The following is an 11,673-nucleotide window of genomic DNA, read 5'->3' on the forward strand; positions in this document are numbered from 1 at the left end:
AATTTTCTTTCTACTTGAGCCCTTGGTATCAGCTTATTCCCCCCACCCTTCTCCCTCCCTCATGAACCCTTGATCATTTATAAAAAAATGTTTTCCTGTCTTTCAGTGACCACTGTCTCCCTTCACCCACTTTTCCGTTATCCGACCTTCCCCTTCCCCTCCTGGTATCGCTACTCTCATTATTGGTCCTGAGGGGCATTCTTTCTTTTTCTAAGTGGAGTGAAGGTTGACAGAGCAGATCGATTTCCCATTCAACACTTTCTACCCATCTTGTTCCATGTCATTGACTGCAGTCCCCACAAAATCACATCCCATATTCCACTTCTGCTCCATGCTTCCTGTTCACTCCTCCATCTTTCCTAACCCTTCTAAACTTTGTCCTCAGGGAAATGCTGCCCCTTTGGTTGAAGATGTGCATACCTACCTAGTGTTGTTGTCCTCTTCATGGGCCTGCCTATTGCTTGGCTGCAAATTGAGCCATGCGGCTGAGTTACTTCCAGACCCGGAGTGACTTGAGGGCCATAGTCTCAGGGCTTCCCTGAGTCTTTCTTCAATAAGTAAGCCCGGTCTACTGTATCATTTGGAGCTGTAGTCCACATTTCCCCTACTCTACCCCACACCTGCCAATGGGATCCCTTTCCGAGCAGTTGGTAGTGGTAGCTGGGCACCATCTAGTTCTTCTGGTCTCAAGGTCAGGGAAGCTACAGTTCCTATAGCTCCTTAGCCCATTAGACTGATAGTTTCCATGCATCTTTACTTTTATTCAGTCTTCCTTCCACCAGGCAGGGGGAGATGAGAGTTGCACTTTAGATGGCTGCTTAGGAGATTTTTAAGACACCCTCCCCAACAACGCGGTCACGATGCACTAGCGTAAAGAATAAAACAAAGCCTTTATCATGAAACAGTGCCTCTTGGTGTCTTCTAACATGATGGCCCTGAGCCCCTAAACCCTGCAACTCATTCCCTCAAACAGGTTAGCTACATCTCTGACGTTTTCATAACTTTGCCCCCTGTATACTTCAGCACATTCATGAAGATATTTGCAGCAAAGGTAAATTCACATGTAAAAGTATCCTCTGTGGAGCCTATATATATTCATACTTCCACACCTGTCCAGTCCCTGTGTCTACCCATTTATCTCCTCATAGATCGCCACGATCGCAGTATTGTGTATAGAAGAGTATTTATCTCGATCACCTTAACTTTTGCTCTACTCCCATATCTTCCCCGGCTTCACCGTTGTTTACTTTTTTTTTTTGCTGACCTCGCTCTAGGATAGACTGCCTTCCCAATATCCCTAGATAACCTGTGTTTACTTCCTGTCCAGTAGTTTACACACACCCCCCTTTCCTCTTCCATCCCTGGAGACCATCCCAAATGTTCCTTGAAAGTGGTAATCTTTTCTTGACTTTTTACAATAGAGGTCTCATGCCACAATGCTTGTCTTTGTGTGATTGGCTTCTCTTATTCAGTGTCGTGTTTTCCAGGGCCATCCATGGTCTGCGGTGTTTCCCGAGTCATCCTTACCCTTTCACACTGTGTCCTTTGTCGTCCTATGCCTCTCCCATAGTTTGTCCATGTAGATCACTTCCATCAGTTTACTCTTGTGAACAGGGCTGCCAGGAACATGGTGGTGTGCATACATCTATTTTGTTGCAGCTCCTAGCTCTCTCGGATATTTATCAAGGGGAAGGATTGCTGGAGCACACACCATGTCTACTCCCAATGTTTTCAGGAAATCCCATGTGTCACATTGGCCTCCCCATTTTATACTTCCACCAGCAATGGGTGAGGGTGCCAATCGCTCCGTGTGCTTGCCAGAATGTGTTGTTGTGGATTTCCTTTCAGTTTTTATGGTGGACAAGGCGAAGGCTTATAGAAAAGATCATTGATTTGCATTCAGCAGTTTGTACACTTTCTGACTTACCTCACCGCTTGGATCCCTTCAATGTCCCACTGCGATTCCACCTGTCCTGGTGTTTCTCGTTTCTGTTACTCCTTTCCATCGTTGTCTTTGGATGTATTCTGCCTTTCTGCTTTTAAATGGTTGCCCGTTCCCACACAGAGGGTGAATTCCGTTCGAAATCAAAAGGATCACAGTCAAACCTGGGAGGGCGGGGTTTCTCACCCGTCTCTATCTGAGCAGGACGCCTGGTCTCTTAAATGACTTTCAGCACAGTTTCACCTTTTTCTCCCATTCTCTCCCCTCTAATGTGATCCTTTTCAGAGCAATGGACAGGAGCAGCCAGCCACCATCCAGTTCTGGTCTCAGTGTTGAGGAAACGGATGTCTGCGTGGTCCATCGGTCAATTGGGCAAATTGTTCCATGTGTCTCTTGACTGTCCTTGTTCTTTCTTCCTCTGGCCAGGGGGGAACCAAATAGCTGCACCGGAGCTGGCTTCTCACAAACCGTTACGACCTTCTCCTCATCAGAATATGATGTAAGCTATTGTCTTTGTGGACTGTGTTATGACGATTGACCTTGGTGCCCCCTGAGATGGTGGCACCTGAGTCCCAAGACCCAGTGACTCATCCCTTCAAGGTGGTTGGCTATGTCTAAGAAGGTTTCATAACTTTTTCCCTTATACACTTCACCACATTCACGGGTACATTTGCAGCAAACGTCACTTGTTGCTGTTAGGGACCGTTGAGTCGGCAAAACTCATAGTGACACAATGTCCGGCGGAACAGAACACTGCCCCGTGCTGTGCCATCCTTATCATTATTCTTATGCCTGAGCCCATCGTTGCAGCCACTGTGCCAACCCATCTTGTGGAGGGCCTTCCTCTTTTCCCCTGCCCCTCCACTTTACTAAGCATGATGTCCTTCTCCGGGGCCTGTCCTCTCCTGACAACATGCCCAAAGTAGGTGAGCTGAAGCCTTGCCAGCTTTGCCAGTCTTTCCTCTAAAGAGCAGCATTCTGGCTACACTTCTTGCAAGATAGATTTGTTTGTTCCTGTGACAGTCCGTGATACTCTCAGTATTCTTCACCAGCAAAAGTAAATGGGCATATGAAATATCCTTTGTCAAGCTGTCTGCCTCCAGGGGTCTACTCCTACTGTCCTGCCCCCATCTCTTCAGCCTGTGTCTATCCAAGCATCCACTCATAGATCCCTACTAGTGCAAGATTGTGCATGAAACAGTATTTGCCTCTGTTGTCTATAAGCCTTGTCAACCTTCCAATGTCTCCCTTGCCTCCGTAAGATTGTCCATATTTTGTCATTGGTAACCTTTATAGTTCTATGGTTTTACATGTAGGTCTTTGATACATCCTGAGTTCATTTTCATATATGTTAAAGTTTATTGTGCCAACCTGGCCAATAAACACATGTGGGGTTAATTGAAGGGCTGAGAGAGAAATGGCTCAGTGAACCTCACCTTTCTAGTTCTCAGGTCTCTTGTTTGTGATGGTCGGACCAGGGCGCAGCTGCCTTAGCTAGTTGCCTGCTTCAGTTGGCAAGGCTCACTTCCTGCAAGACATCACCAAGGAGAAGCCACATGGACCTACCCGAATGCAGCCCTGGGTGCTGGAGCAGCCGCGTGGAGACCCCTGCCAGCACTGAGATGCTTACACACTCACTGATTTGGCTTTCCTCCTGCAGTCAGCATCATAGTATGTGTTTGTGAGATGGAGGAGGACTTTTTGGATTGGTGACATATGAGTTAACGTTGGACTTGTGGGTTTGGGCAGCACTGGGTTGGGATGTTTATATAAGCCTCTTTCTTATACATGAGTTTCTGTGGATTTGTTTCTCTAAAGTACCCAGACTAATACAATGGTATAGCAGTGCTCCCCCCACCCCTCCACTTAACATTTGTTATGTTGGCCATGTCGATTGTTTCTACTTTTTACTAGTCTATATGTCATAGTGGTTATGGTAGTGCTACTAATTGCAAGGTCAGCAGTTCAAAATCACCAGCTGCTCCATGGGAGAGAGTCTAGGCTTTCTATTCCCATAAGGAGTTACAGTCTTGGAAACTCACTGGGGCAGTTCTACCCTGTCCTATAGGTTCACTAGAGCAATGGCAGTGAGTTTGAGTCTTTGAGACAGCTCCTTTCATCTGATTCCTTGCTTTGGAAGTGACCGAAAAACATGAGAGCACAGAGGAAGCATCCTAGTGTTGGAGCCAGGTAACCTTGTTTTGAAGTCTAGCTTGGCTCCTTACCCATCTGGTAAATAAAGATGCCTAACCTACTTCATAGTATTATGATGACTAAATGCAATTGGGCATAAAGAATGCACACCGTGCGTGGTCCAAATGCCAGATGAATAGTTACGGCTTCGTCATCATCGTTGTTATGGACTGGAGTTTGCTTACGCTCCGCTTCAGCTCAGATTCGCCAGGTTCTAGCATGTGATGAGAGAACAACTTTGCAGACTGAGGGTCTAGAAAGAAATACAAGGGTTAATGGATTAACGGCTTAGTCTATTTAAAAAATAGAAATAAATGTTATTAAAGATCCATACCTGCTTCTGAGGGGGAAATGAGGTTGACGAGAAGGGTGCTCTTTCAAGTGTGTTGAATGCGCCTCACTTGACGGTGGCAGGGCCTTGCAGGGCAGCATCTCCCGTTTCCAGGGAAGAGGGGGATGCCAAGGATAGAGCTTGCAGTTCGCAGATGATAAGAAAGGATTAAAACTCAATAGTCTTTCTGCTTCAGCTCCCTCTATTTTATCCTCATCTGACTTCTGTACAGTAACTACAGAACGGCTGGCACATCTGAGGACACTCGATGTGTTTGCCAAGACATACAGGAAGGTTTCTCCAACTGCCATCTACAGAGAGCGCAAGGTGTGTGGCTGTGCTGTGTTTGGGAGAGGGAGCACTGCCGAGTGGCTCCGCTCCACGTGGTAGCCACTGGTCTCAAGAATTAAAAATGCAATCTCCACTCACACTGGCCACATCCCAGGTGTCCAGTCGCCACATGTCGCCAGTTGCTACTGTGTCAGAAAGTGCAGGTTCAGGACACTCCCACCATGGCCCCAAAGTTCAACAGGACAACATTGGCCTAAAGACTAAGTATTTCCCTGAATCTGAGCCTTCAAATATTTGAACACAGAGGGATATCAGAGATTGTGGCGTTCTGGATCAAAGCCAGACTAGGAGGTAAAAGATCGACCGCTGAGTCTCAGCTCTGCCATCACTTGCGTCTTACCTTGGTCAGTCAACTATGGATAATTGGCCCTTAGTTTTCTCATTTATGAAATAGGCTTAATCATGCCTTCAGCCTGTCAGGTAAGAATTATTCATTGAACCTCTCTAGGTGCAGACACACTGATGCACATGGTGAAACGCGAAGACAGGGTCTGCCAAATTTCTAACAATCCCTCAGAGCCACTTGGCACACCAGGGTCACGGGGCTGCCAGGGAGATGAGGCTAGATGGTACACATGACGCAGAGTAGGGGCTCAGTGTGATGAGCACTCCCAGAGATAACCATCTCCTCTCAGAGAACTCCTGTCCCAGCCTCCCTTCACACGTTGTGGGTCTTTTCCACATTGTGACATGCTTCACAATGGCTTCACAGGCCTACAAAAGCCGTGTGTCCAGAAAGGGAGCTGGACACATACCCAGTAAAACGTGTCCGAAATCCCACGATACGTCCTCACCGTCCTACACCTCACCCATGGAAGTTACAGGATCCAGAAACCAATGGAAGAAAGCAGTCCCAGGAATCCTACCTGTTCAAATGGGCTGGGAGTGTTTTCTCCAGAAGAGGTATCAGAGGAACTGCCCCCACGTCTTATCCAATCCCTGCAGCATCTTAGCCATGCTAGCATCTCCTTCTCACAGAAACTAGGTGAGGGAGCAATGGAGAAAGAGAGTAGAAGCACCACAGTGCCCCTTTCTGACATTCAAATGTCCTCTAGTGACCAGACTGGGTCATTAGGACCCCTCCTGTCCCCCATCTCCAAGCCTGTCTAGCCCCTTCTTCCCACACCAGCACTGTCTCTGTCTCCGTCTCCATCTTCTGTGTGCCCAGCCAAGGGCTTCTTAGCCCCACTGCCCTGTGCTTCCGGATGAAGTCTCTGGGCTAGAGGAAGGATATCAGAGTCCCTCTCTCAATCCCACCCTCATCATATGTGTTAGTCTGGGTACTTTAGAGAAACAAATCCACAGACTCATGTATAAGAGAGAGTTTTATATAAAGGGCAATTGCACATTAAGAAAACATCCCAAGCCAAGTCCAACTCTTCCGTCATCAATCCACAAAGTCCTCCTCCATCCCACGAAACACACACAATGATGCCGGCTGCAGGAGGAAAGCTGAGTCAGTGAATGTGTAAGCATCTCAGCGCTGGCAGGGATCTCCACACGGCTGCTCCAGCACCCAAGGCTGCATCGGGGTAGGTCCATGCAGCTTCTCCTTGAGGATGTCTTGCAGGAAGTGAGCCTTGCCAGCTGAAGCAGGGAACGGGCTAAGGCAGCTGCATCCTGGTCCGGCCTTCACAAAGCAAGAGACCTGAGAACTAGAAAGGCGAAGCTCACTGGAGCCATTTATCTCTCCACCCTTCAATTAAACCCAGGTGTTTAGCGGCCAGGCTGGCACAATGAACTTGAACTGTCTCATCATAGTTCTGCTTCTCAGTCCTTGTTCTTCCCTAGTGTTAACATCGCCGGGGGCCTCACCAACGATCACTTCCCTTTTTCTTTCAAAATCGTTCAAGTTGTCACCTTTCCCTTAAAAATCTCAGAAGAATCTGAGATTTACAGACCCTCCAGATTAGGTCATGATCAGTCTCAACTCACAAGAGTAACCCCATCCTCCTAAACATAATAATTAATTCAGAAAAGGGCATGCGCCCCAACGTCACCCAGTGAGATGTGAGGGGGATGTTTGCAGAGGGTATATATTATTCTGAGAGTTATCAAAAGCCAAGTCTTGTTCTTCCTAGAAGAAAACATGAGAAAATGTGGCCCGTTGCTACTGGCTCCACCATACGCACACGAGAGTCCCAATTATTTGGGGTAACTGACACTGTGTATGAAGCAGAACGCAGACAGAAAGAACCCAAGGTTTATTCTTTCATTAAACCACTAGTTGAACCCGCTGTGAAGCCCTGTCTCCCTCTGACTCTTCCGTTAGGCAGAGTAAGAAGTGCCCTCGGTGTTTAAACCAGTTGTTGTTAGTACTGTCCAGTGTTCCACCTCACAGGAGCACGATGAACGTACAACAGAATGAAGCCCTGCTCAGTTGTGCCCCCACCTCTCAATTGTCACTATGTTTAAGCCCATTGCTGCCGCCACTGTGTCAAACCATTTCATCAACACTCTTCCTCATTTGGGCTGTCCTGCCATTTTACCAAGCATGGTGTCCTTGACCGACGTCTGATCTCTCCTGACAACATGTCCAAAGTACATGAAACTAAGCCTCATCTTCTTGACTTCTAAGGAGCATTCTGGCTGTATTTCTTCCCAGGCAGATCTTTTTGTTCTTTTGATAGTCTGTGGGACTTTCACTATTTGTTGCCAGCTTCCTCATTCACATGTATCACTTCTTCCTTGGTCTTCCTTAGTCGATGTTCACCTTTCACCGGCACTGGAGGCGATTGAAAACAGCATGGTCGGAGTCAGGTGTTCCTTAGTCCCATGGCAGACCTTGCTTTGCAACACTGTACAGAGTCCTTGGGCAGCAGGTTTACCTAGAGCCATGTGTCATTTGATCTCGTGACTGCTGCTTCTATGAGAATTGCTTGTAAGCAGGACAAAATCCTTGACAACTTCAATCTTTTCTCCATTTATCATGATGCCACCTATTGGTCCGTCGTCTTTACATTGAGTTGTAATCCATCCTTGACTGTCATCACCGAGTGCTCCACATCCTCCTCCCTTGCAGCAAGCAGGCAGTGTCATCTGCATACCTCCAATTGCTAATAAGCCATCCTCCAGTCCCGAGGCCCCATTCTTCTTCATTGACTCTAGCTTCTCTATGGGGAGCTTGAAGATGTATGGGTAGGGGATATCATCCTGACGTACACCATTAGCTAGCTAAAGTAGAATTTTTTAACCGGGCCATGTAAATGGCACAAATCTAACTCATGTTGGGATGTCTAGACAGTCGCTGCCCTCTTCTCTCTCTGTCTTCTCTAGGTTCGACTTCTTTAATTCGTTCAACTATTCCTTGTGTTGGAACTATCTCTGTTTGGGTGATTTTCTTTGACTGCTTTAGGTTCTTGAATAGACCATTCAACTTCTCTGAATTTCATTTTTTCTTCTGTAAAGTGGGGACCCCACTCTCCACTCACAGAGTTGCCCTGGATGGCTACAGAAGCCATAACTCTTAACACCAGATCCACGTTGTCTGTTCCCCACCGCTAGACATGTGGTGAGGCCAGCAGACACGTCAGCACCAAGTGCGTGCTTCCCGTGGGCCTGCTCTTGACGTTTCTCCAGAAATCCATCTGCTGCTATGGGTCGCGTGGGGCTTCTCTTTCCACCGCTTGGCCGGGGCAGCCAAGTTCTTCCTGGTTGCTAAGTAAATAACTCATGTTCTCGTCAGTGCGCGTCACAGCTAGAGAGTTTTCAGTGGGGTTCAATGTAATTGCTACCATCTATCACTTTAATAGCCTAATGAAGGTGAGATGTAATTAGAAAGGGTGTCAGTGGAATATGGAGTTTGTTTTACAATTATCTATATAGCCTGGGGGACCATCAGCACAGAACATTACCTTTTAAAAGCCCAAGAAACATGTGGTATAAATGTTCATCCCTGAATGACTTCAAGGGACCTGTGGTCGGATCCCAGTGTGTCTGTTCTTCCTCTCCTTTGAATACTGATGTGGGTTTGTGCACGCTGGGCAATAGGCGGCAGGCTCTGATGAAAATTGCATCAAAGCTGACATTTTTGTAAATCAAATCCCATTTCCTGCTGAGTCACATTAGCATCGCAGGGCCGTTTCTCTTCTCTTGACAGATCTTGACGGTCACTGGCTGTCCCCTTCTTTGACAAGCAGTTAATGATTTCTAAGCAAATATGATAATCATCCTGGAATCTTTGGTGAAAAAAAAAAAAGTAGCATTCCTTTCCCTTACGGGAAAGTTTTCTCCTTTATAAATATCCAAGTTCTTCAAAAGGCAGACCTACCTGCCCAATGTCTAGCCAGGTTTCAAGTGCGGTGGGGGCAGATTTAGTGAGTGTGAGGCTCCCGGAGCCTCAGCACCAGATGGATGTGAGCTGGGGGTGTCACCTCCACCTACATGACAGGTGAAAGCATCAGATGACATTCTGGGTGGAATAGCGAGGGTGGCCCTGGGCTTGGGAAGAAACAGATGTGGCTTAATAACTATCTTGAGCTCTTGGGTGAATTAGTCAGCTTCCCTGCATTGCAGATTTTCATCTGTACAATGAGGCCTCCCTCTACTTGCAAACTTGTTCTAGACTCAAGGTTAAGTAAAATGACAGGGTGGAAGCACCCAGTAAGTGTCCCGCGCATGTCAGACCCTCAGTAAGTGAAAGCCAACTCCAGAATTACTCCTGGTTTCACCTTAGTTTCGATTAGATTTCATTTGTCCCAGTGTAGACTTTGTCAACCCCACAAGAGTACACGCACAACAATATATCATTCTTTTTGTTCCTCCACTAGCCTAGTACACTCTGGGGCATCGAATAAAACCCCAAATTAAACTCACTGCTATCGAGTTGATTCTGACTCATAGTGACCCTATAAGTGCAAGAAAATAACTGCCCATGTGGGGTCCTGAAACCATAACTCTTTATGGCAGTAGAAAGCCTCATCTTTCTCCTGTGGAGCAGTTGGTGGTTTTGAACTGCTGACTTTGTGGTTAGCAGTGCAATCCATAACCCCTATACCACCAGGGCTCCTCTGGGCATATAATGCTCAACATTAATGGACAGATTCCTTACTTACACTGTAGCTTTCCATCTGTGACCCCAAGAGTTAAAGTAACAGAAAGAAAACTAACTGAACATTTGGAGGCTCAAGTGTAGAGGCACCTCATCAGAGAGGCCTGGTGACCTACTTCCAAAAATTAGATCTCCATTGAAAACCCTGTGGAGCACGGTTCTGCTTTGATATGCAAGAAGCCATAGTCAATTGCATGGTAACTGGTTGCCTTTGGTTGGTTGACTGTTTTTACTCGAGCTACATCTCTGACTTTTGAGTGCTGGACTACTTAGACATCAGTTCCTTCTGAACATTTGCAATTAAACCCATCAATCTGGTCAGGTGGTAGAAGACAGACCAAGACCCACAGAAGCCTCCCTGCTGCCTCTCCCATACTCAGAACTTGTCCATCTAGGCAACTTACTGGCTGGTCCGTGACATTGACGTGGTTCCAAGGTTGCGGGAGTGGAAATGAAGACCCCGGTATTGTGTCTGACTTCCTCTCCCACGCATCACTTTAACAAGCATTTGCCAGAATCAAGGCCGAGGCCTGCTTCTCTGGCTGAACCGTGGGAAGAGTACCGTCCTGCCAGCTTCACTTGAATATGGCTCGTTCCATAGGAAGAAATCAGCAGCAGACAGCCCACTGGACGGCTGACCCTTACTTCAAAGATACTGTCAGTGGAAGAATATTGCCACCAGATAACAATCCCTTGCTGCTAGATAAATGCCAGAGCTGGTCTCCTGATGGATGTTGTGCAAGAAAATAGCTATTACTCACCGTAGCTTTGCTACATTGCTACCGCACTCCCTCTTGCCCAGGGGTACCTGCATCTTTCTGGGAACTGAGCTGTGGGGGAAAGAGGGTGGTCTCCCTGTAGCATTGAGAGCTCAAACCGGGCAGGCAGGAGACGAAAAATGGCAAGGCAGCGGCAATCAGGAGGCTCGGTATCCATCTCTGTCTCTGGTCTACATGGAATGTTGGGAATACTTCCCTGACTTGGCTGTGCCTCCCTCGCTTTCTCCAGCTGTTGTTCTCCAGCACGGTGGCTATTTGCCACTCGAGGCTGCTTGAAGTGTCTGGGAAACACTTGAAACCAGCACGAGAACATCATATGGCTATTCCAACACGGGTACCAGTGCCTAGTCTGGTCCTGTGTTGACAGCCAGGAGAGCAGCCCAGGTGGACGAGTTGGAGAGTGAGGGTAGAATGAGCGGGGGTTGTGGGGGTGTGTGGTGTGAGCAATCCTGTAGTCCTATGCTCTGTTTCCTTTCTGAGCAAAACTTCCAGGGGCCACAGGGGGATGAACGTAAAGAACCCTGAACTTGGAATCAGATGGTTCCAGATTCAAATCCCCCTTGGCCGCTTACTTAGCGCATGCGTGATTGTGAACCACGTGCATGGGGTCTGTGGAGTTTCAGTGGCCTGCCGCTCTCTCATCCCTCACTTGAATTTTTGCAGCTCTTCTTGTCATAGAGGAGAAAATAAAGGCCAACCTTTTCTTTTAAAAACAATTTATTAAACAAAACAAAACCCAATTTATTATAGATAAATCATTTTATTGGGGTTCGTAAATGCCAGCCTTTTCTAAATGGTCTAAAATACCTCCCAGGACCTACTCCCCTGTTCCCTCTCCAACCTCGTCTTCTACTCTGCTCCTCACCTCCTCCATGCTGCCCCCCAGGCCTCCCGATTGTGACTGTTCCCACTGGCTGTTCCCTCTGGCTGGAATACATTTTGCCTAGGTATTTGCATCGCGCCCTCCCTAATCTCCTTCAAGTGCCTTTGCAAATGTTTCCTTCTTAATGAAGCCCATGTTCTGTCC

The 11,673-nt window shown here is 47.3% G+C and overlaps 1 pseudogene; it reads right to left on the minus strand.

Moving 5' to 3' along the window:
- Positions 1–4,928, minus strand: part of LOC101659141 — a 6,547-nt pseudogene extending 1,619 nt beyond the window's left edge.
- Positions 4,929–11,673: the final 6,745 nt, after the last annotated feature.

This window comes from Echinops telfairi, unplaced genomic scaffold, assembly GCF_000313985.2.
Source record: "Echinops telfairi isolate 266 unplaced genomic scaffold, ASM31398v2 ScPeMD7_10;HRSCAF=50, whole genome shotgun sequence".
Lineage (NCBI taxonomy): Eukaryota > Metazoa > Chordata > Mammalia > Afrosoricida > Tenrecidae > Echinops > Echinops telfairi.